We start from the raw sequence: 23,888 nt of genomic DNA, 5'->3' as shown, positions 1-23,888 counted from the left end.
TTTCAATTTCTCTCTCTCCTCAGGCCCTTGCTCCCAGCTAGCTGTTAAGAGTCCTCCGTAGGGTATCTGCTGGTGGCGGTGTGAAGTACTGTTAATATGGAACGCTTTTTTAAAAAATAGGTTGTTGTTGGTTTTTTGGTTTTTTTTTGTAAAAATAATACATGCTCATTGAAAACACAGACAAGGATATAAAAGAAGATAGCAATCACTGATAATCCTATTATGCAGGACAAAATTTGCTCTATTTTTTTTTTTGGTGTCTAGCCACCCATACCTTTTCTCTGCATTTCTATCTAGCACTCTATTTTTTAAAAGAGAAATTATGTATACATAGTGTTTTGTAACTTGTTTTCTCCACTTTATATATCATGGACCTGTTTCCATGGTTTTAACAGAGATCTGTATTCTCACTTTAAGTGGCTACAAAGCATTCCATTGTGTGGCTGTACAACTATGTAACCTGAACCCTTTAATTGAGGCCCTTAACTAGTCTTCCTGGCCCTCCTCCAGGCATGTATATTCAGAAGGCCCTCTCTATTTGATTTTGTGAAATCAGAAGAACTGTCAGAGTAAAAAATGACACAAAAGAAAATGAAATGGAAATGGTTGATGAAAGGGACATTTTGCAATTATAAGTATTTTATAGTAATTTCTTGCAAATGAGATTGACCTTTTCATTCCTTTGAATCTCTGAAAGTGCCTGAGAGACTTAAAATCAAATTAGATTACACCTGTTTAGGGTGAAGTATCAAAGCTTCTGCAAGAGAACTCTTTACCTCAGTGTTTGTGGAGCTATAATAAATGTACTGAGGAGCCAGTGCTTCCTGGAAAGTCATTTTTGTTTTTGTCTTCTTTAATTTATTTAATTAATTAATTTATTTTTGGCTGTATTTGGTCTTCGTTGCTGTGCCTGGGCTTTCTCTAGTTGAAGCAAGCGGAGGCTACTCTTTGTTGCTGTGTGCAGGCTTCTCATTGCGGTGGCTTCTCTTGTTGTGGAGCACGGGCTCTAGGCGTGCGGGCTTCAGTAGTTGTGGAACGCAGGCTCAGTAGTTGTGGCTTGCGGGCTGTAGAGCACAGGCTCATAGTTGTGGTGCATGGGCTTATTTGCTCCACGGCATGTGGGATCTTCCCGGACCAGGGCTTGAACCCGTGTCTCCTGCGTTGGCAGGCGGATTCTTAACCACTGCGCCACCAGAGAAGCCCTGGAAAGTCGTTTATTGGGACAGTCAATCAGGGAGAGACTCCACTGACCCCGATCTTCAGTGGTAAGGGAGTCAGAGGTTAGGTGTGGCTAAGGAACACCGAAAGTGTGCAGGATTGAGGACTGTGCATATGAGAAGTCAGGAGATTGTCTAGGGCTGTTCTAAACCTGCTCGGTAGGGCCCTGTTGGAGTTTTCGGAATATAGAGGGGACATGGTAGTCACTGGGGGTGTTTAAGATTAGGAAAGGGCCTGTGTCTGGCTGGCGCTAAGACCAAGAGAAACTTCAAGCTGTGGTTTGCAGGGAGAGGTGGGTGTGGATGTCTGCCTAGGTGTTCCAGAGGATGATGACCGTGACGATGGAGGGGGCCAGGAAGAGCAGGTAGAGGCTGAAGAGCAGGGTGTCCATCATGTGGCTGAACCGCATCCACAGGCTGACCGAGTGCTGCTTCTGAGCCTTGTCCTCCTGCTGGGCCCTCGCTGACCCAGGGCACCCATTTAGCTCTGCCTCCCTGGGACCTGGCGCCTTCCCCACCAACTCCACGGGCTCCTTCACACCTACGGAGAGACAGAGACTCAGCTGTGGGCTGCCAAGGTCAGCTGGGGGGTTGTGGGGGCAGGAAGGAGGCGGGAGCAGAGAAGGGAAGGTGATGAGAGGACGCGTGGGCCGTGCTGATTTCCCTCACCAGGCAGGTGGGCAGGGCTGAGACCCAGGCCTGTGTTCCCTTCTGGGGCACAGCGGGGCAGCGTTTCCTTGGGCTGGTACAGTGTAGAAGCAGGGAATGGGGCCAGCGAGGCCTGGGTGGGGGCTGGGTGGTGGCCAGATGCAGCAGGTAGGTGATGAAGATGGTCTCCAGCAGGCGGATCACCATCAGTGACAGACACTGGGCAAAATAGACACCTGAAGGCAAAGCAAACTATAAATAAATCTGGGCAGATTCCTCACTACAATTTTTTTCCCCCAAATCCAATCTTTCCTCAGAATCCATTCCCTCCTTAAGTGGAGAGGCAGCGGTTCTCCTGCTACCTGCCTCCCACCATGTCCCCTGCTGCCTTTGCTTCCCCGGAAAGTGGGAGGGACCATACTGATGAGAGGGGGCGCCACTGGCAGGGAGTAAGTCATTCAACGTCATGAGCAGGAAGACGTTGTAGCCCAGCAGGAGTGTCATCTTGAATGGGGCGGGGTTCTCACTTTCTGCTGGCAGGAAGAAGCTGAGGACGTCGGTGGCTATCAGAAAGCTCCTGGGCACCAGGGGGCTTATGACATAGAGACTGGGCCTGCGCCTGACGGCCACCTGGTGGGGAGGAGTGTGGAGGATGTGGCAAATAACCGATGCCAGAGGGCTCAACTCTTTCTCTCTCTCTCTCTCTCTCTCTCTCTCTGTATATATATATTTTAAATTTATTTTATTTATTTATTTTTGGCTGTGTTGGGTCTTCGTTGTGGTGTACGGGCTTCTCATTTCAGTGGCTTCTCTTGTTGTGGACCACGGGCTCTAGGCGTGCGGGCTTCAGTAGTTGTGGAACGCAGGCTCAGGAGTTGTGGCGCCCTGGCTTAGTTGCTCCACGGCATGTGGGATCTTCCCGGATTAGGGCTTGAACCCGTGTCCCCTGCATTGGCGGGTGGATTCTTAACCCCTGCACCACCAGGGAAGTCCCTCAACTCTATATTTGATTATCCAATCCTTGCTGATGTCCAGTTAGGCTGGCCATGGGATGACCTCGTTGGGTAACAGATGCATTTAATTGTGACCTCTTCTAAAGTGCCCCCAATTTTGTTGTCTAATTTTCCCTTATGTTCCACCTGCTGGGAACACAACTGTAGAATTTTAGGGGCAAGTGGGGCACTTTGGAGCATTGGACAGGACCGCCCATTCTTACAACAGCCCAGCTGCTCTTCCTCTCTGCAGGGCAGAGGCCTTGGGGATCCTTCTTGAGGGCAGTTATGGTAGGGGGTAGTTCCATACTACCAGCTTAACCCCCTGGAACTATTTTTACATCCCAAAGGGCCTTAGATCAAGAGGAAAATCACAGAGCAACTGGGCTCCGAAGTCAAACAGGGGCCCCTGGACTTACAAAGAACATGATCTGGTCATATAGGTTGCTGTCCACCAACGTCTCTGGGGTGGCCTTGTCGATATTCAGGAGCTACCACTCCCCCAGGTCAGAATGATGTTATGAGACGTGTCTGTTATCACCCACAATTCCTTATCCATGCCCAGGAGCATGCTGTCCACTGCAAGGGAGGCCGGGGCCGCTCAGTCCAGAAGTCTCCTCAAGTCTCCTGTACACAAGATTCAATTCCTCCTTCACTGAGCTTCTTCAACAAATTCTCTTCTCTGTCCTTTAAAGCAGGGCATCCAGGGTGTCTCAGATGGGTCACAGGACCAGCAATTCACATATGTGTGGGCTGCAGCATTGGGAGTTTCTTTGTTGTTGTTGAAGTCAAAGTTATGGGAAGATTAGATATGACTCAAACATGAGTCAAGAACTTTCCTGTTTTTCTTCTCAATTTCCCAATTCTATGATGTTGTTTCAGTGGACTCAGTCTTGAACAGCTCAATATTTTTATAATTACACACAGGCCTATTATAATGATTAATTTATCCAATTCTGCCACAGGATACCTGGTGGCATTCAGTTACGTTAATTACCAGTTTAAATGTGTTAGCTATTAATGTTAAAAGGTTTGAACTAAAAATTATAGATGTGCAGCAACTCAGGGTCAGGTGGGCCTCTTTGGTGCAAGGGCCATCTAAGATCTAAAGTAGTAGTATTTATTTATTTTATTTATTTACTTTATTGAGGAATTAAAGCAGTAGTTCTTAACCCTCTCTGCACATTAGCACCACCTGGGGAGATATAAAAAATCACAGTAACTGAGCCCCACCTGGAACAATTAAATTGGAATTTCTGAGGTAATGCATAGTTATTGGTATTTTTAAAAAGCTTCAGTGGGTAGCCAGAGTCGAGAAACACTAATGTAAAACCTTCCTAAGTAACACCTACATCATTTAAATATCTTCCCCTTGAACCTTAAATGGTTACCAAAATGTGTCTCGCTCACCTGTGTAGAGGAGGGAACTGAAGGTGAACGTGAAGTTCTATTGGTCAAAAGGAAAGTGGAAGATGTCCAGATTACAGGTGCTGGTCACCTTCATTGGCCTGTCGTACTGTATTTGACCTTCGCTGCTGACATAGGCGGTGAGATCTGGAGGTCCCTGATCCACATCCACGCTGCTTGTGAGAGTCAGGGAGAGGTGGGTGCTGTGGGTGCCTTCATCAGCTTTTGACTCCCTTCCATCCCAGGTCTTCCCCTACTGTGCTCCTTTTGGGCTCTTTCTCTAAGGTCACTCTCTCATCTCTTCTGCTCATAGTGTTTTGTGGGAGCCACCTAACAGAGACTGTGCCCCAGTCTGAATCTGTTGGTGTCCCCATGCCGTGCACTGACCCTCAGCTGTTCTTTGCAGATGGGCTTCATGCTGGCTTTCCCCCACCCAGATACGCACGATTCCATGATGATGATGTCTGGGAGCCACAGGTTCTCAGCTGATACAGTGTGTATCATTTTTATGTGATCTTTTGTGTGATCTTCATCTCTTTCCATAACATTTAAGGTATGTACCCAGCCTGGGAACAAATATTCCCTCATGGAGGCAATCCCTCAGATGGATTGCCACCCTCTGTTAGTATTTTACCTACTCCTTCAGGGCTACTCTTTTCATAGACGCCATATCAAAGGAAAAAAGACAGGGAGGGTAGGTTGAGGGTGTGGTGGAGGAGGCACTGGAGGACAGTGAAAACGTAGAATTGGAGAGGTGGTGTAATGGGACAGTTTGGTAGATCTCTATGCATTCAGGGAGAGAGGAGGTCTGTGTGTCCTGAGCAGTGGAATGTCTTTCTGTTTGTCACCAAAAGGAAATCAAAACACTGACATTATGGAAGAACTATTTAACATGTTAATTCTAATGTCCTTCAAGTGCCAGAAGGAAGTTCCTAGATATCCTTCAGAACCACACTCTGGTCTTCCCGGTTCTTGCCCCATCTTACCTTGAAGCAGGAGGCTGATAGTGAAGCACAAGACGATTCCCCTCCTAGCAGGCCACCCCCCTTCCATCCTCCTCTTCTGGACTCTTCTCTGGGGACTCACCAGGAGCCCCTAAACCCTGGGGCTTAAAGGAGCTCGAACCACCCCTTGGTTCCTGGTTTTGAATACTGCTCATGACAAGTGACCACACCCTGGTGAGAGGCTGTGGCCAGAGAGGTCACAGCAGAGTGTCCTGCTTTGCCCCTGTCCAGGTATGCTTTCTGGGCTCCAGGCAGGGAGGAAGTTGGGCCAAGATTAAGGGAGAAGCATCCTGTTTGGCAGCTCTGTGCTGAGATCAATAACAAAATAACTCGCTTTAATAATAGAGCATGGGCTGGGGAAATATGAATTATTATTTTTCTAAGGCCAAGGAATCTTCAGATTTGGAAAGGTGACAATATGTAGTGATTTGGTTATGTATTCATTCAGAATAATTGCAAATACCAAATTATAAATCTTGATTCATAGCTTCATTATCTACTGTTCATATTTTTCCAACATTCCACAGCTAGATTTCCTCTCTCCAGTCTTTCTGCCTCCCTAATTCATTCTCCCCCAGACTAATGTTCTCCATACAATTTTTTACTCTATGCATTGATTACATGATAATTAGATGTCACAAAACAGACAGCAGATCTGTTTTTAACATCTTTGTGTTGTCAATAGTGTTATACATTATCATAAACTAGTCATCTCAGCTAGCATAAATATTAATGGCCTGTGTCAATGTTATGTCTTATGTCACATCTCTGTAGAAAAACACAATCGGACCAAATGAGTGAATTGGGGCATTGTTATATCAAGTATCTTAGCTACATTTCCAGAAAGTTAGACATTTTTTCCTTGCAGAAAGGGTGAAGAGTAAGACCTAGAGTACAAAAGAAACTTTGTTTAGAATGGACGATCATGACAGCCCAAAATAGAAACTGCTAAGGTAGGCAGGAATGACTTAGGGGCCCAAAGTGGGAAAGTATAGGACAGAAGGCTGAAATATCTTTTGTTTAAAGTTTGAAATGTCTGCAGTCCTTCAGCCCCACCAGCTCTGTAAGTCATTTCTTCCCTTCTTTGGAAACTTGACCAAAGGATTGGGCCATAATGTCATGTAGGACCAAAGTACTACTGTGTCCACATGGACACACTCATGGGGCACCGGACTCTTGGACTGGCCAAGAGTGAAGGGCTTTCAAGGGACACTTGAGTTCCACGGGTAGGCTAGGCTCCCAGACCTTGGATCTAGGAAAGGAGGGTTAACTTCAAACCCTGCTGAAAGTGGCTGAAGACAGTTGACATATATCTTGTTTTTATCAAAGTTGGCTGAAAAACGGGACCTAAGTCCCAATTGGACTTAGAAGTAGATATAGCTGCGAGGAAGTGGAGGTGATAGAGGCAGGAGAAATAAAGCAGTAAGGCACAGGTTTCTTCCGACCTGGGGAGTCAGAGCTTCAACTCTGGGATCTGGAAATCTCAGAAGCTATTGCTCCTGCTGCTGCTGCTGCAGGCGGTAACTAACATATTGAGTACTTTACTGTATGCCAGGCGTTGTATACTTCATTTTATGTAGTTCCCCAACAGTCCTACAATGCAGGTATTGGATAGGAGTATGTAGAAAAAAGAAATAGAGCCAAGTAAATAGAGAGATGGCAATTGGACCTTGTATTTTCTGATCATAATTTAGAACATAATAAATTTAAGGCAAAATAAATTTTGTCATTAACTGCAAGAATCACAAACACCCACAATCTATTGATCATCTTTTTTTTTAAAACATCTTTATTGGAGTATAATTGCTTTACAATGTTGTATTAGTTTCTGCTGTATAACGAAGTGAATCAGCTATATGTATACATATATCCCCATAGCCCCTCCCTCTTGCACCTCCCTCCCACCCACCCTATCCCACCCCTCTAGGTGGTCACAAAGCACCAAGCTGATCTCCCTGTGCTATACAGCTGCTTCCCACTAGCTGTCTATTTTACATCTGGTAGAGTATATATGTCAGTGCTACTCTCTCACTTCGTCCCAGCTTACCCTTCCCCCTCCCTGTGTCCTCAAGTCCATTCTCTACATGTGCGTCTTATTCCTGTCCTGCCCCTAGGTTCATCAGAACCATTTCTGTTTTTTTTTAGATCCCATATATATGTGTTAGCATATGGTATTTCTTTTTCTCTTTCTGACTTACTTCACTCTGTATGACAGACACTAGGTCCATCCACCTCACTACAAATAACTCAATTTTGTTTCTTTTTACAGCTGAGTAATATTCCATTGTATATATGTGCCACATCTTCTTTATCCATTCATCTGTCGATAGACACTTAGGTTGTTTCCATGTCCTGGCTATTGTAAATAGTGCTGCAATGAACATTGGGGTACATGTCTCTTTGAATTATGGTTTTCTCAGGGTATATGCCCAGTAGTGGGATTGCTGGGTCATATGGTAGTTCTCTTTTCAGTTTTTTAAGGAACCACCATACTGTTCTCCATAGTGGCTGTATTAATTTACATTCCCACCAACAGTGCAAGAGGATTCCCTTTTCTCCACACCCTCTCGAGCATTTATTGTTTGTAGATTTTTTGATGATGACCATTCTGGCCAGTGTGAGGTGATACCTCATTGTGGTTTTGATTTGCATTTCTCTAATGATTAGTGATGAGCATCCTTTCGTGTGTTTGCTGGCAACCTGTATATCTTCTTTGGAGAAATGTCTATTTAGGTTTTCTGCCCATTCTTGGATTGGGTTGTTCGTTTTTTTGATATTGAGCTGCATGAGCTGTTTGTATATTTTGGAGATTAATCCTTTGTCAGTTGCTTCATTTGCAAATATTTTCTCCTATTCTGAGGGTTGTCTTTTCGTCTTGTTATGTTTTCCTTTGCTATGAAAAAGCTTTTAAGTTTCATTAGGTCCCATTTGTTTATTTTTGTTTCCATTTCTCTAGAGGTGGGTCAGAAAGGATCTTGCTGTGATTTATGTCATAGAGTCTTCTGCCTATGTTTTCCTCTAAGAGTTTTATGGTGTCTGGCCTTACATTTAGGTCTTTAATCCATCTTGAGTTTATTTTTTTGTATGGAGTAAGGAAGTGTTCTAATTTCATCCTTTTACATATAGTTGTCCAGTTTTCCCAGCACCATTTATTGAAGAGTCTGTCTTTTCTCCACTGTATATTCATACTTCCTTTATCAAAGATAAGGTGACCATATGTGCATGGGTTTATCTCTGGGCTTTCTATCCTGTTCCATTGATCTATATTTCTGTTTTTGTGCCAGTATCATACTGTTTTGATTACTGTAGCTTTGTAGTATAGTCTGAAGTCAGGGCGCCTGATTCCTCCAGATCTGTTTTTCTTTCTCAAGATTGCTTTGGTTATTCAGGATCTTTTGTGTTTCCACACAAATTGTGAAGTTTTTTGTTCTAGTTCTGTGAAAAATGCCATTGGTAGTTTGATAGGGATTGCATTGCATCTGCAGATTGCTTTGGGTAGTAGAGTCATTTTCACAACGTTGATTCTTCCAATCCAAGAACATGGTATATCTCTCCATCTGTTTGTATCGTCTTTAATTTCTTTCATCAGTGTCTTATAGTTTTCTGCATACAGGTCTTTTGTCTCCTTAGGTAGGTTTATTCCTAGGTATTTTATTCTTTTTGTTGTAATGGTAAATGGGAGCGTTTCCTTAATTTCTCTTTCAGATTTTTCATCATTAGTGTATAGGAGTGCAAGAGATTTCTGTGCATTAATTTTGTATCCTGCTATTTTACCATTCATTGATTAGCTCTAGTAGTTTTCTGGTAGCATCTTTAGGATTCTCTCTATATAGTATCATGTCATCTGCAAACAGTGACAGTTTTACTTCTTTTCTGATTTGGATTCCTTTTATTTCTTTTTCTTTTCTGATTGCTGTGGCTAAAACTTCCAAAAATATGTTGAATAAGAGTGGTGAGAGTGGGCAACCTTGTTTTGTTCCTGATCTTAGAGGAAATGGTTTCAGTTTTTCACCATTGAGAATGATGTTCGCTGTGGGTTTGTCATATATGGCCTTTATTATGTTGAGGTAGGTTCCCTCTATGCCTACTTTCTGGAATGTTTTCATCATAAATGGGTGTTGAATTTTGTCAAAAGCTTTTTCTGCATCTATTGAGATTATCATATGGTTTTTATCCTTCAGTTTGTTAATATGGTGTATCACATTGACTGATTTGTGTATATTGAAGAATCCTTGCATTCCTGGGATAAACCGCAGTTGATAATGGTATATGATCCTTTTAATGTGCTGCTGGAATCTGGTTGCTAGTATTTTGTTGAGGATTTTCACGTCTATGTTCATCAGTGATATTGGCCTGTAGTTTTCTTTCTTTGTGACATCTTTGTCTGGTTTTGGTATCAGGGTGATGGTGGCCTCGCAGAATGCGTTTGGGAGTGTTCCTCCCTCTGCTATATTTGGGAAGAGTTTGAGAAGGATAGGTGTTAGCTCTTCTCTAACTGTTTGATGGAATTCACCTGTGAAGCCATCTGGTGTTGGGCTTTTGTTTGTTGGAAGATTTTTTTTTATCCTTTTACAAAAAATATTTATTTATTTTTAAAATATTTATTTGGTTGTGCTGGGTCTTAGTTGAGGCAGGTGGTCTCCTTAGTTGCAGCTTCCAGGCTTCTTAGTTGTGGCATGCGAACTCCTAGTTGTGGCATGCATGTGGGATCCAGCTCCCTGACCAGGGAATGAACCCCGGGCCCTCTGCATTGGGAGGGCAGAGACCTAACCACTGCACCACCAGGGAAGTCCCTGTTGGAAGATTTTTAATCCCAGTTTCAGTGCTTGTGAGTGGTCTGTTCATATTTTCTATTTATTCCTTGTTCAGTCTTGGAAGGGTGTGGTATTCTAAGAATTTGTCCATTTCTTCCAGGTTTTCCATTTTATTGGCATATGGTTGCTTGTAGTAGTCTCTCATGATCCTTTGTATTTCTGCAGTGTCAGTTGTTACTTCTCCTCTTTCATTTCTAATTCTGTTGATTTGAGTCTTCTCCCTTTTATTCTTGATGAGTCTGGCTAATGGTTTATCAATTTCGTTTATCTTCTCAAGGAACCAGCTTTTAGTTTTATTGATCTTTGCCATTGTTTCCTTCATTTCTTTTTCATTTATTTCTGATCTGATCTTTATGATTTTTTTCCTTCTGCTAACTTGGGTTTGGTTTTTTTGTTGTTGTTGTTCTTCTGTCTCTAATTGCTTTAGGTGTAAGGTTAGGTTGTATATTTGAGATTTTTCTTGTTCCTTGAGGTAGGATTGTATTGCTATAAAATTCCCTCTTAGAACTGCTTTTGCTGCATCCCATACATTTTGGGTCATCATGTTTTCATTGTCATTTGTTTCTAGGTACTTTTTGATTTCTTCAGTGATCTCTTATTTAGTAGTGTATTGTTTAGCCTCCATGTGTTTGCATTTTTTAGTTTTTTCCCTGTAATTGATATCTAGTCTCATAGCATTGTGGTTGGAAAAGATACTTGATACGATTTTAATTTTCTTAAATTTTCCGAGGCTTGATTTGTGACCCAAGATATGATCTATCCTGGAGAATGTTCCATGAGCACTTGAGAAGAAAGTGTATTCTATTGTTTTTGGATGGAATGTCCTATGAATATCAATTAAGTCCATCTTGTTTAATGCATCATTTAACACTTGTGTTTCCTTATTTATTTTCATTTTGGATGATCTGTCCATTGGTGAAAGGGGGGTGTTAAAGTCCTCCCTTATGATTGTGTTACCGTCGATTTCCCCTTTTTTTTTTTTTTTTTTTTTTTTTTTGCGGTACGCGGGCCTCTCACTGTCGTGGCCTCTCCCGTTGCGGAGCACAGGCTCCGGACGCGCAGGCTCAGCGGCCATGGCTCACGGGCCCAGCCGCTCCGCGGCATGTGGGATCTTCCCGGACCGGGGCACGAACCCGTGTCCCCTGCATCGGCAGGCGGACTCTCAACCACTGCGCCACCAGGGAAGCCCCGATTTCCCCTTTTATGGCTGTTAGTGTTTGCCTTATGTTTTGAGGTGCTCCTATGTTGGGTGCATAAATATTTACAATTGTTATATCTTCTTGGATTGATTTCTTGATCATTATGTAGTGTCCTTTGTCTCTTGTAATAGTCTTTATTTTAAAGTCTATTTTTTTAGGAAAAATGTTTTCTTTTTAATAATAAGAATGTTATTATTATACTTCACTTTTTAATTTTATTTATTTATTTTTGTGTGTGTGTTAGTTTCTGCTTTATAACAAAGTGAATCAGCTATACATATACATATATCCCCATATCTCTTCCCTTTTGCATCTCCCTTCCTCCCACCCTCCCTATCCTACCCCTCTAGGTGGTCACAAAGCACCGAGCTGATCTCCCTGTGCTATGCGGCTGCTTCCCACTAGCTATCGGTTTTACATTTGGTAGTGTATATATGTCCATGCCACTCTCTCACTTTGTCCCAGCCTACCCTTCCCCCTCCCCATGTCCTCAAGTCCATTCTCTAGTAGGTCTGTGTCTTTATTCCCGTCCTGCCCCTAGGTTCTTCATGACCATTTTTTTTTCTAGATTCCATATTTTGTCTGATAAGAGAATTGCTACTCCAGCTTTCTTTTGATTTCCATTTGCCTCGAATATCTTTTTCCGTCCCCTCACTTTCAGTCTGTATGTGTCCCTAGGTCTGAAGTGGGTCTCTTGTAGACAGCATACATACGGGTCTTGTTTTTGTATCCATTCAGCCAGTCTGTGTCTTTTGGTTGGAGCATTTAATCCATTTACATTTAAGGTAATTATTGATATGTATATTCCTATTACCATTTTAAAAATTATTTTGGGTTTGTTTTTGTAGGTCTTTCCTTCTTTTGTGTTTCCTGCCTAGAGAAGTTCCTTTAGCATTTGTTGTAAAGCTGGTTTGGTGGTGCTGAATCCTTTTAACTTCTGCTTGTCTGTAAAGGTTTTAATTTCTCTGTCGAATCTGAATGAGATCCTTGTTTGGTAGAGTAATCTTGGTTGTAGATTTTTCCCTTTCATCACTTTAAATATGTCCTGCCATTCCCTTCTGGCTTGCAGAGTTTCTGCTGAAAGATCAACTGTTAACCTTATGGGGATTCCCTTGTATGTTATTTGTTGCTTTTCCCTTGCTGCTTTTAATATTTTTGCTTTGTATTTAATTTTTGATAGATTGATTAATATGTGTCTTGGCGTGTTTCTCCTTGGATTTATCCTGTATGGGACTCTCTGTGTTTCCTGGACTTGATTGACTATTTCCTTTCCTATACTAGGGAAGTTTTCAACTATAATCTTTTCAAATATTTTCTCAGTCCCTTTCTTTTTCTCTTCTTCTTCTGGGACCCCTATAATTCGAATGTTGGTGCATTTAATGTTGTCCCAGAAGTCTCTGAGACTGTCCTCAATTCTTTCCAATTTTTTCTTTATTTTGCTCTGCAGTAGTTATTTCCACTATTTTATCTTCCAGGTCTCTTATCCGTTTTTCTGCCTCAGTTATTCTGCTATTGATTCCTTCTAGAGAATTTTTAATTTCATTTATTGTGTTGTTCATCATTGTTTGTTTGCTCTTTAGTTCTTCTAGGCCCTTGTTAAACATTTCTTATATTTTCTCCATTCTATTTCTAAGATTTTGGATAATCTTTACTATCATTATTCTGAATACTTTTTCAGGTAGACTGCCTATTTCCTCTTCATTTGTTTGGTCTGGTGGGTTTTTACCTTGCTCCTTCATCTGCTGCATATTTCTTTGTCTTCTCATTTTGTTTAACTACTGTGTTTGGGGTCTCCTTTTTGCAGGCTGCAGGTTTGTAGTTCCCATTGTTTTTGGTGTCTGCCCCCAGTGGGTGAGGTTGGTTCAGTGGCTTGTGTAGGCTTTCTGGTGGAGGAGACTGGTGCCTGTGTTCTGGTGGTTGGGACTGGATCTTTTCTTTCCGGTGGGCAGGGCCACGTCTTGTGGTGTGTTTTGGGGTGTCTGTGAACTTAGTATGATTTTAGGCCACCTCTCTGCTAATGGGTGGAGTTGTGTTCCTGTCTTGGTAGTTGTTTGGCATAGGGTGTCCAGCACTGGAGCTTGTTGGCTGTTGGGTGGAGCTGGGTCTTAGTGTTGAGACGGAGATCTCTGGGAGAGCTCTCGCTGATTGATATTACGTGGGTCCAATATCCTGGACTCAGCTCTCCCACCTTGGAGGCTCAGGCTTGACACCAGGCCGGAGCACCAAGACCCTGTCAGCCACACAGCTCAGAAGAAAAGGAAGAAAAAAATCAAATCAAATCAGATTAAAATAATAATAATAATAAAATATAAAATTAATAAAATTAAAAAAAAAGAGAGCAACCAAACCAATAAACAAATCTACCAATGATAATAAGCACTAAAAGCTAAACTAAGATAAACATACAAATCAGAAACAAATCAATTGCAGACAGCAAACCCCAAGTCTACAGTTGCTCCCAAAGTCCACTCCCTCCATTTTGGGAACATTCATTGTCTATTCAGGTGTTCCACAGATGCAGGGTTCATCAGGTTGATTGTGGGGATTTAATCCGTTGCTCCTGAGGCTGCTGGGAGAAATTTCCCTTTCTCTTCTTTGTTTGCACAACTCCTGGCGTCAACTTTGGTTTTGGCCCTGCCTCTGCGTGTAGGTCGCCCTCAGGCATCTGTTTCCTGCCCAGACGGGAGGGGGTTAAAGCAGCGGATGAGTAGGTCTCTCTTGCTCTCTCAGGCTGGGGAGAGGGAGGGATACAGTAGTCATAATTGGAATGCGGGGTGAGCCTGCAGTGGCAGAGGCCGGCATGAAGTTGCAACAGCCCGCGGCGCACCGTGTGTTCTCCCGGGGAAGTTGTCCCTGGATCTTGGGACCCTGGCAGTGGTGGGCTGCACAGGCCGCCGGGGGTGGGGTGTGGATAGTGACCTGTGCTTGCACACAGGCTTCTTGGTGGCAGCGGCAGCAGACTTAGCGTTTCTTGCCTGTCTCTGGGGTGCAAGCTGGTGGCCACAGCTCGCGCCTGTCTCTGGAGTGTGCTTAGGTGGTGCTCTGCCTTCTGTGGGCACATGGGGAAGGAATCCCCTCTCCTTGCATAACCCGAAACAATGGTCTCTTGCCTCTTCGGCAGCTCCAGACTTTTTCCCAGACTCCCTCCTGGCTAGCCGTGGCGCACTAGCCCCCTCAAGCTGTGATCACACAGCCAACCCCAGTCCTCTCCCTGGGATCTGACCTCTGAAGCCCGAGCCTCAGCTCCCAGCCCCCACCCACCCCGGTGGGTGAGCAGACAAGCCTCTCAGGCTAGTGAGTGCCGGTTGGCACTGATCCTCTGTGCGGGAACCTCTCTGCTTTGCTGTCTGCACCCCTGTTGCTGTGCTCTCCTCCGTGGCTCTGAAGCTTCCCCCACCCCACCTGCCATCCGCCAGTGAAGGGGCTTCCTAGTGTGTGGAAACCTTTCCTCCTTCACAGCTTCCTCCTAGAGGTACAGGTGCCGTCCCTATTCTTTTGTCTCTGTTTTTTCTTTTTTCTTTTGCCCTACCCAGGTACGTGGGGAGTTTCTTGCCTTCTGGGAAGTCTGAGGTCTTCTGCCAGCATTCAGTAGGTGTTCTGTAGGAGTTGTTCCACATGTAGATGTGTTTCTGATGTATCTGTGGGGAGGAAGGTGATTTCCATGTCTTACTCCTCTGCTATCTTGAAGGTCCCCCCTATTGATCATCTTATATAAAAATACCTAAAATGATGAATTAGGGACCATTTTCAAGTAAAACAATAAAAATGATAGTACTTAAAATAACCAGGGTTGCAGGTTTTCCAATGCTTGTGGCTTTTTAACAAGCCATATAAGAATCACATAGTTTTTCAGCATGAATATTGGGACTCTTTCTACCTTCAGAATTCTTTACATGTACAGGGTACTTTTCACATTGGCCAGTCCTGCATCTCAGACAAATTAGTAAGCGCCTGGAATGCTTGTTTAGGAGGCATACTAGCTTAGGCTAGCTCTCGCTTAGAGTTAATGCCAGGACAGAGTTCCTTGTTACAAATGTGGTTTGGGCATCCCTCCTGGGTATGCCTGCCTCCTCCTTCTCTTCTCCACTAGGCTCTCAGATAGGGGAAGTTAACTATATTTAGACAGAGCTGCAGTAGCTGGATTATCATTTTCTGAGCCCATTAGGAATAGTTGTCCTCAACATTCTCTGGACTATCCTGGGGAGTCTCTAAGACTCCCATTTTAGCTCCAGATGCATGTCTCTCCTAAGCCAAGCTGTGGGCTTTCATGGTGACTCAGAACTAGGAGATGGTTCAGAAACTCTTAGCTGATTCAGGGGTCATCGTGGAAGGGTCAGGGACTTCCTCCACTCTCAGCTTTCTCTGGGCATCTTTGGAGCCTCCATCTTGGGTTCATATATCTTTAGGATTCTTGGGCACTCAGTCATGGCACCTAAAAAACAGCAGCTCTGAACTTGGGCTTTAGCTGCCTCCTTAGTCAAATATGGGGCCAGTTAGGACTCCTGTGAACCTGGGATTGCCTAGAGCAGAGTTTCTCAACCTCAGTACTGTTGGCATTGGGTGCTGGATAATCCTTTGTTTGGAGGACTGTCCTGTGCACTGTAAGATATTTAGCAGCGTCTCTGGCCCACTAGATGCCAGTTCGATTCCCCACCCCAGTCATAACCTTAATAACGTCTGCAGACATTGCCAAAGGTCCATTTGGGGGTAAAATATCCCACAGCCTGAGCACTGGCAACTTGGATTCCTAGAGATTTAACTTTTCTTTTTCTTTTTTTTTAGTTCCCTGACCAGGAATCAAACCTGGGCTCTGGCAGTGAAAGCACCGAGTCCTAACCACTGGACTGCAAGGGAATTCCCAACACTTAAAAAAAAAAAATCCCAAATGATTATAGGATGGTCACTGTGTCCTCTCCTCTCATTCCTTGTCCTGACTGGCTGGGCGATTTCTGGCCTCTCTTCATGGAACTCCCAGCATGTACAGTGAGCCGACACTTGCACATCCTTTTCGGGCTTCTTAGTATTGGTGTCTGGTGTCTCCATGGCTGTACTCTGGGGAATCAGGAGTAGGCAGGTTGGGCCTATTGCTTTGGATATCAAGGCCAGAGGCACAGACACTGGATTTAGGAGCCCAGGTGAGAAACAGTGTCTGAGGCTCAGAGGCTCCAGCACCCAGGCCAGTCAGCAGGGTCTGTGTGAATAGCCTTGAGAGCCTGCTCTCCCCCAAGATGAGGGCAGGTGTCACCTTCATCCTGATTCTTAAGCCCTATGCAGACACTAGACGGTAAAGAATCTCTCTGGAGACTGTATAGTACCATCGAAGTCCCCGGGGTTCACATCCGGTCACCTCCTTAATGGTCTCACTCCTAGTCTGGCTTTTTCTAACTTATCCTCCACTGTGTAGGCTGTGTAATTTGAAATGCAGAGCTGACCATGTCCTTCTTATACCTGAAATCTTTCACTGGCTCCCGTCATCTATAGCAGTTACGTTAAGATTGCTGAATCGGAGAATTTGTATTTTCAACAAGTTTTGCAGGTGCTGCTGCAGCTACTCATCCTGGGACCACACTTAGAGAACCGCTGGTTTATAGGATGAAATCTCACTCCTTAGCATGATGTAAAGTACTCTCTGACTTAAGTCCCACCTATCTCTCCATAATTTTGCTTTGGATTTTATTTTATTTTTTAATATTTATTTATTTATCTGGTTGCTCCGGGTCTTAGTTGCAGCATTTGGGATCTTTAGTTGCGGCATGCGGGATCTTTTTTAGTTGCAGCATGCGGGATCTAGTTCCCTGACCAGGGATCCAATCTGGGCCCCCTGCATGGGGAGCACAGAGTCTTAAACACTGGACCACCAGGGAAGTCCCACTTTTGATTTTACATTATGAAAGAGTTGTTCTTATCTTTAGTATGTATCAGAATTACCTAATGTGCCTTACCCTCACCACTCTGGCCCTAAATCTGAATCTTAGCCCCAAATCAGAATTGCAGGCAACAGTGCTCAGGAATTTACATTTTCAACTAGATCCACAGCTGATTCTAATGCACGTGGATCCTGGACTACACAGGGAGAAACACTACATACTAAGTAGCACCTCAACATCCAGTATGTGATTTTATTTCTGCATATTCCCTCGACCTAAAATACACATTCTACCATTGATCTCTTGTCCCACTAATAAATTCTTAAAGATTCAGCTCAACTCAAGCATCTAGTCTTCTGTGAAGCCTTCCTCAATCTCTCTCTCTCTCCTCTCTTTCTGTCTCTTATACAAACACACATACACACATGCACACTTGCGTGTGCATGCTTGTGCTGCTGAATGCTGTTGTGACCCTTACACTGGAAACATCTCTTTACATGTGTGTCTGTCCTCCTGCTCTGTAATTTCAGGGAGAGACGGAAACATTTTTTTTTTTTTGGTCCCCCAGTGTGTGGCATACAGCAGTAAGTAGTCAATAAATGCTTTTCAATTGAAATGTAGTTGATTTACAATATTACAATATTAGTTTCAGGTGTACAACATAGTAATTAAATATTTTGATAGATTATACTCCATTTAAAACACTATAAATTATTGGCTATATTTCCTGTGCTGTACAATACATCCTTGTAGCTTATTTATTTTATACATAATAGTTTATACCTCTTAATCCCCTATCCCTATCTTACCCCTCCCCACTTCCCTCTCCCCACTGGTAACCACTAGTTTGTTCTCTATATCTGTGAGTCTGTTTCTGTTTTGTTACATTCATTTGTTTGTTTTTTTAGATTTCACATGTAAATGATAACATACAATATTTGTCTTTGTCTGACTTATTTCACTAAATATAATACCCTCTAGGTCCATCCATGTTGTTGCAAATGGCAGAATTTCATTCTTTTTTGTGGCTGAGTAGTATTCCATTACATATATATTATATATAGTATTATAGTCATATTCCATCATACCTCTGTATCTATATCTTTATATCTATCTCCCATCTTCTTTATCCATTCCTCTGCTGATAGACACTTAGGTTGCTTCCATGTCTTGGCTGTTGTAAGTAATGCTGCAGTGAACATTGGGTTCATGAATCATTTCAAATTAATGTTTTCATTTTCTTCTGATATATACCCAGGAGTAGAATTTCTGGATCATACGGTAGTTCTATTCTTAATTTTTTGAGGAATCTCCATACTGTTTTCCATAGTGGCTGCACCAATTTACATTCCTACCAATGGTGTACTAGGATTCCCTTTTCTCTATATCCTTACCAACATCTGTTATTTGTAGACTTTTTGATGATAGCCCTTCTGACAGTGGGAGGTGATATTTCATTGTGGTTTTGATCTGCATTTCTCAGATGATTAGCGATAAGGGTTTAATATCCAAAATATATAAACAACACATACAACTCAATATCAAAAAACCCAGACAACCCAATTAAAAATGGACGGAAGATCTGAATAAACATTGTTCCAGAGAAGATATACAGATGCCCAGCAGGCATGAAAAGATGCTCAATAAATTTTAGTTAAATATCTGGCCTGTCAGTTTACCATGGATGGGGAGAGAGATGAAGGCACCTTTGCAGATGTAAGAAAGGTGATTGGGATCCTCATGGGAGTCCTGAGGCCACATCAGAGAAGTTACCTGCTGTTCCTCTGGTGTGGCTGAGGTGTGGGCCTCCACCTTGGGTGCAGTTTGGTGGAGCTGGGGTTTGGCAGAGGCACAGCAGCCTCCAGAGAGCTGGAGCCAGGGCCCAGCCTTTTATTTCTGACTGTCCCCTCTAAGTATCCAGTGAAGACCATGCTCAGAATGGCCTAACTGGAGCTACCATTTATTTATTTATTTTTGCTTATTGCTTTTATTCATTATTTTTTTCACATCTTTATTGGAGTATAATTGCTTTACAATGTTGTGTTAGTTTCTGCTGTATAACAAAGTGAATCAGCTATATGTATACATATATCCGCATATCCCCTCCCTCTTGAGCCTCCCTCCCACCCTCCCTATCCCACCCCTCTAGGTGGTCACAGAGCACCGAGCTGATCTCCCTGTGCTGTGCAGCTGCTTCCCACTAGCTATCCATTTTACATTTGGTAGTGTATATATGTCAATGCTACTCTCTCACTTCATCCCAGCTTCCCCTTCCCCCCCACTCCCTGTGACCTCAAATCTGTTCTCTACGTCTGCATCTTTATTCCTGCCCTGCCACTGGGTTCATCAGTACTGCTTTTTAGATTCCGTATATACGTGTTAGCATACGGTATTTGTTTTACTCTTTCTGACTTACTTCTTCACTCTGTATGACAGACTCTGGGTCCATCCACCTCACTACAAAAAACTTAATTTTGTTCCTTTTTATGGCTAATATTCCACTGTATATATGTGACACAACTTCTTTATCCATTCATCGGTTGATGGACATTTAGGTTGCTTCCATGTTCTGGCTATTGTAAATAGTGCTGCAATGAACATTGGGGTACATGTCTCTTTTTGAATTATGGTTTTCTCAGGGCATATGGGCAGCAGTAGGATTGCTGGGTCATATGGTAGTTCTATTTTTAGTTTTTTAAGGAACCTCCATACTGTTCTCCATAGTGGCTGTATCAATTTACATTCCCACCAACAGTGCAAGAGGGTTGCCTTTTCTCCACACCCTCTCCAGCATTTGTTGTTTGTAGATTTTCTGATGATACCCATTCCACCTGGTGTGAGGTGATGCCTCATTGTAGTTTTGATTTGCATTTCTTTAATAATTAGTGATGTTGAGCAGCTTTTCATGTGCTCTTGGCCATCTGTATGTCTTCTTTGGAGAAATGTCTATTTAGGTCTTTTGCCCATTTTTGGATTGGGTTTTTTTTTTTAATATTGAGCTGCATGAGCTGTTTATATATTTTGGATATTAATCCTTTTTCCGTTGATTCATTTGCAAATATTTTCTCCCATTCTGAGGGTTGTCTTTTCGTCTTGTTTGTAGTTTCCTTTGCTTTGCAAAAGCTTTTAAGTTTCATTAGGTCCCATTTGTTTATTTTTGTTTTTATTTCCATTACTCTAGGAGGTGGGTCAAAAAAGATCTTGCTGTGATTTATGTCAGAGTGTTCTTCCTATGTTTTCTTCTAAGAGTTTTATAGTGTCTGGCCTTACATTTAGGTCTTTAATCCATTTTGAGTTTATTTTTGTGTATGGTGTTAGGGAGTATTCTAACTTCATTCTTTTACATGTAGCTGTCCAGTTTTCCCAGCACCCCTTATTGAAGAGGCTGTCTTTTCTCCATTGTATATTCTTGCCTCCTTTGTCAAAGATAAGGTGACCTTATGTGCATGGGTTTATCTCTGGGCTTTCTATCCTGTTCCATTGATCTAAATTTTTTTGTGCCATTACCATACTGTTTTGATTACTGTAGCTTTGTAGTATAGTCTGAAGTCAGGGAGCCTGATTCCTCCAGCTCCGTTTTTCTCCCTCAAGATTGCTTTGGCTATTCGGGGTCTTTTGTGTTTCCATACAAATTGTAAAATTCTTGTTCTAGTTCTGTGAAAAATGTCATTGGTAATTTGATAGGGATTGCATTGAACCTGTAGATTGCTTTGCTACCATTTATTGAGTTTGTGCCATGTGCTCTATACTGTGTTATGTACTTTACGTACAGTGTTCATATCCTCACAACTGCTTTGAGAGGTCAGCACTATTACTCCCAATTTTACAGATTAGAAAACTGAGGTATAGAGAGGTGAAAAAAATCTAAATCTTGCTCAGTGCCCATCCAGGTGGATATTGGTAGAATCTAGATTCAAACCCAGGCCAGTTTAGTTCCATTGTTCTTTCCTTGCTCTTTTCATTACTCTATAGCTGGGGAGTCTTGTGGACTAGATTATTAGGCCCCTAGGTTTCCACAAATGAAATCCTTTGGCCTAGACAACGTTTGGCTCCAAAGGTAAACAGTAGGGACAGGAGCTGTAGTTTTGCAAGTCAGATACCAGCACCTTTCACCTTAGCTTATATTCCAAAGGGGATCACACTACATGGCCCTCTGGTGGCCCCATTCGTCTGGGATCATGAGGGATCAGATTTGGGAATATAGCTGTAACCTGGCAAGGGCAGAATTAGCTGGTAGAGGAGGGAGGGTAAGTGAAGGCCGTTCTCTTGCAGCCCTGATGAATGGCAATCACATACAGAGGGCATTGGCCAGGGCTAAGGATCCAGGAGTATGGAGGCAGCCAAAACATCCAAACTGCAGGGTGAGTCACTAGCTGAAGTCAGGTTGGCTATGGTGCCTGGAACAGAAAGAGGGAGGGTCCTGGGACTCCTCAGCGGCACCTGGGACGAGAGACCAAGACAATCACTCAGCTGTGGCTGCCACTTTAATGGGCTTGAATTCTCTTGAAGTGTGACAACCCCATACCTATCACTTCACTTTTCTCCACTTCATTCTTCTCATCTAAAAAATGAGGGGGTTGTGCTAGAAAGTCTGTAATTCTTTATGTCTAGTGCCTCCCACCTAGATGTCGATTTTGCACTCTAGGTGTCAGTCTGCATGATGAAAAGATGCTCTCTATAGTATCACATTGGGCTTTCTAGTTTCTATAAGCCTATAAAGGGTTTTTTAAATTCATGTTTTAAAAATAATTTAATCTGGGACTTCCCTGGTGGTGCAGTGGTTAAGAACCCACCTGCTAATGCAGGGGACACAGGTTCGAGCCCTGGTCCGGGAAGATTTCACATGCCGTGGAGCAACTAAGCCTGTGCGCCACAAGTATTGAGCCTGCACTCTAGAGCCTGCGAGCCACAACTACTGAGCTCATGTGCCACAACTACTGAAGCCCGCATGCCCAGAGTCCGTGCTCCAAAACAAGAGAAGCCACTGCAATGAGAAGCCTGCACACCGCAACAAAGAGTAGCCCCCACTTGCCGCAACTAGAGAAAGCCTGCGTGCAGCAACGAAGACCCAACGCAGCCAAAAATAAATAAATAAATAATAATAAAAAAACAATTTAATCTGTGTTATTGGCTCCATTTCATAAATGAAGACATTTAAACTTGTAAGGTTAAGTCACTTGTACAAGTAATGGAATCAAATTAGGGCTGCCAGATCCCAAAGTCTCTATACTATGCTAGTTTTTTCCCTGCTATATAGAAGGACCAGTGCCAGCCGATGATTAAATAAGAGAGTTTATCAAAGGGAGAATCATAAACTGGAGAGGAGGAAAAGGATAGGCTTGAAATGAATTCCGTGACTTCATATCCTAGAATGGGTCTTCAGGAAGAGGAGAGAGAGGCAAAGACAATAATGAGATAATACACTTTAATGCTGTGTTAATATGGAACCAAAAAAATATGTAGAGAATGTGGAGAAGTACTGCTTATAATGGTTTAGAGAAAAAGAAAGTGAACAAAAATGTGTGCAAGAACCAAAGGGTAGCAGTGCAGATGAGTGGGCGGTGAGGAGCTGTTGGCAGAAACAGGCCATCAAATGCAAGATGGCCCAGGCTGGACCAGTTGCCTGTCAGCAGATTTTCCTAAAGAGGTCATAAATTACCTTGCAAAGCCCTTTCAAAGCTTTGCCACCTAACAAGAGGAAAGTCATTAGCACAAAGTGTGCTTATCGTATGATTCTGTTATAGATGGAATAGAAAGACAGCTACCACATTTGTTACTTTTCTGTGAGCTCTCTGATTTCAAAGATTCTGTATGATTATCCAGTGTGTGTTAAGGTCACATGTTCAGATTTTGATTGTGGAAAAAATAAAATCACTATAATTATATCATGCCTTCTTTTACTGAAAGGAGATTTAGTATCTTAATCCATATGTCAAAAAAGATAAAGTGCATATTTACTATTCAAATAAAACATGAAGCTATGTAATGGAAAAAATGTGAAGAAAATAAGTAGAGAAATATGTACCGTGACAATTGGTGGAAAGAACGAACAAAATGATGCAAATGGACCTCACATAATTTTAGAACCTCTTGAAATCTGGGTAAGTGAGCTACTCAGCAAAGTCAAGGATGAGTCTCCAGGTAAGGTGACTGTCTCAGGATAGGGCATAGGAGTGGAACATCCTAAAGTATCTGGCAATAGATATCAGCAACAAAAAGCTAAATCCATAGAGAATACAAAGGAAGGAGGGATTGTCCAGATCAGATTTGGGGAAATATATACTCCAGAAAGCAGTGGAGAAAGTACAGGTAGTGGACTTGGGTGTTATGACTTATGATGAGGGTGGGCAGGAGGGGTGAGGAGTAGAAAAAACTGAGGGAGGGAGTAAAAGGAAATTGAAAAGAAAGTTTGTCTTAGGGACCCTGGTCAGAGACTTGCGCTTCCTGTTTTAATTCTCCTATAGTGTTAGCCGATGAAGACTTGAAGTGGGGGCTTCCCTGGTGGTTCAGTGGCCGACTCCGTGCTCCCAATGCAGGGGGCCCGGGTTCAATCCCTGGTCAGGGAACTAGATCCCACATGCCGCAACTGAAGAGTCCACATGCCGCAACTAAAGATCCTGCATGCCTCAACTAAGATCCTGCATGCCGCAATGAAGATCCCGCATGCCACAACCCGGTGCAGCCAAATAAATAAATAAATATTAAAAAAAAAAAAAAGACTTGAAGTGGATTGATGTCTC

At 42.9% G+C, this 23,888-nt stretch overlaps 1 pseudogene; it reads right to left on the bottom strand.

Annotated features, from left to right (window-relative positions):
- Positions 1 to 1,528: 1,528 nt before the first annotated feature.
- On the bottom strand, positions 1,529 to 4,768 carry LOC116752623 (annotated as a pseudogene).
- Positions 4,769 to 23,888: the final 19,120 nt, after the last annotated feature.

Source organism: Phocoena sinus, chromosome 4 (assembly GCF_008692025.1).
Source record: "Phocoena sinus isolate mPhoSin1 chromosome 4, mPhoSin1.pri, whole genome shotgun sequence".
Lineage (NCBI taxonomy): Eukaryota > Metazoa > Chordata > Mammalia > Artiodactyla > Phocoenidae > Phocoena > Phocoena sinus.
This window is presented reverse-complemented; position numbering and strand designations above follow the sequence as displayed.